Here is a 1,802-nt window from a genome sequence, read left to right on the forward strand (position 1 = left end):
CCAGTTCCTATCTGTCTGTACAAGTGTATATCCTCTGAGCCAGACTTGCTAGGAATAATTAAGGAGACTATAATAGTCGCGGGGGGGAGGATGGAGGAAGCATTAAAGAGCTAGAGAAAAGTTGTATGCTTCATCTGTGCTACACTGCACCCTGACTGGCTTGTCTCTTCCTTATGACCCTTATGTAAGGGATGTCTAATTGTCTACAGATGGACATTGGGTCTCCACTTTGCTCTCCCCCTCATTCACATCAATGTGATTTTTGTTCTGGATGCCTGATAACTGATCCCATGGACATCTCATGATCACAAAGGCTGGTGTGCTTCTTCCATGTGGGCTTTGTTGCTTCTCAGCTATATCTTTTGATAGCCAGGGAACCAGCTTTCTTCACCACATTTGCTTATGTACCCATTTTGTCTTCAGTGATCATGTTGGGAAGGTGAGCATCACAGAATGCCAGGTTATTAGAACAAATTGTTCTTGCATTGAGGAAGTACTTGAGTAGAGGCCCAATGTCCATCTGCTACCTTAACACTAAACCTGTAAATATATGTACATAGATCTATTTCTCTATCATTTATATTTAAATATATATACATATGTACATCCCTGTATCTAAACCTCTATAAATATCCTTTGCTTCCTCATTCTTTCCTTTCTTTCCTTTTACTTTCCTCTTGTCTCACCATCATGTTTGGCCTTCATTTGGGTTTCAGTAATTCCTCTTGGGTACATTGCCCTTGATTAAGCCCCAGCAGGCATCCTATGCCCTCATTGCCATTGATTTTAGATTACTTGTTGTTCACTTGTCCCTGGGTTTGTTGTCCCTGGGTTTGTTAACACCCACTTCCTTTCCACCCCCACCCTCCTGCCTCACCCTCTCCTTGTCCCCCCTTGTTTTCTCCTCCGGATTGTTTATCCTACCTATCTTATCTAGATAGACATGCAGAGACAATAATAAGCGCAAAAACAAGACAAAGCCAAATAAAACAACAAAAGAAGACAAAACAAAACAACAACAACAAAAGAAGAAAAGCCTATAAATAGTTCCAAAGTCTATTTTTGGTATTCCCCGGGGACTTCATTGCTTTGTTCCCCTGGCTGCTCTGTTGCACGCCTTTAGTGTTTTGCTCCAGAGTGATCGGGTTAGTTTGGGCACAATTCCTGAACTGTGTCTCTGGTATTGTCCCCTGTAGCAGTATGGGTCAGTGAGGGATGTTGTGTCTGTATCTCATGGTGGGGCCCACCCTATGGTTCTCTCTGTGCATTTGCTGTTCTGAGCAGGAATATCATCCTTGGCTTGGTGGGCCAGGGTGTGTTCCACTCTCTCTGCTTCCCTCTTAGTTTGCTCCTGGGTGCTCTGATCAGACGTGTCCCTCTCCCTGAGCCATAGCTTCAGGGCTGTCCTCTGAAGTACATTCTTCTGGGGAGGAGTCGGGAGGGAGGAAGCTCTGAAGGCAGAAGCAGAAAGGGCCTCAAACAGACAAGGAACCTTGCAAAGGTCATTGTGCTGCAGGTGGGGAGGGAGCAAGGCAGAGGGAGGTGCCTGACAGGACAGTGACAGGTGAAGGAGTGGGCAGGGCCTTGCACTTCCCTCTGAGGTCAGTGGGAAGCCTTTAGAGGTTTTAGGGCAGCTTGTTTTCTTGTGGACAAAATATGTACATGTATAACTGAGATTTGCCAATTCAGCAATGTTTACCAGTGTAATTCAGTGATGTTTATAATTTCTTCAACCATCATCTTGATCCATTTCTCAGTTATGCCACTACCATTAAGGAAAAATCAGGCTCCCCCCACCCCCC

The sequence above is a fragment of the Echinops telfairi genome, unplaced genomic scaffold (genome assembly GCF_000313985.2).
Source record: "Echinops telfairi isolate 266 unplaced genomic scaffold, ASM31398v2 ScPeMD7_7409;HRSCAF=8447, whole genome shotgun sequence".
In the NCBI taxonomy this organism is placed as follows: Eukaryota; Metazoa; Chordata; class Mammalia; order Afrosoricida; family Tenrecidae; genus Echinops; species Echinops telfairi.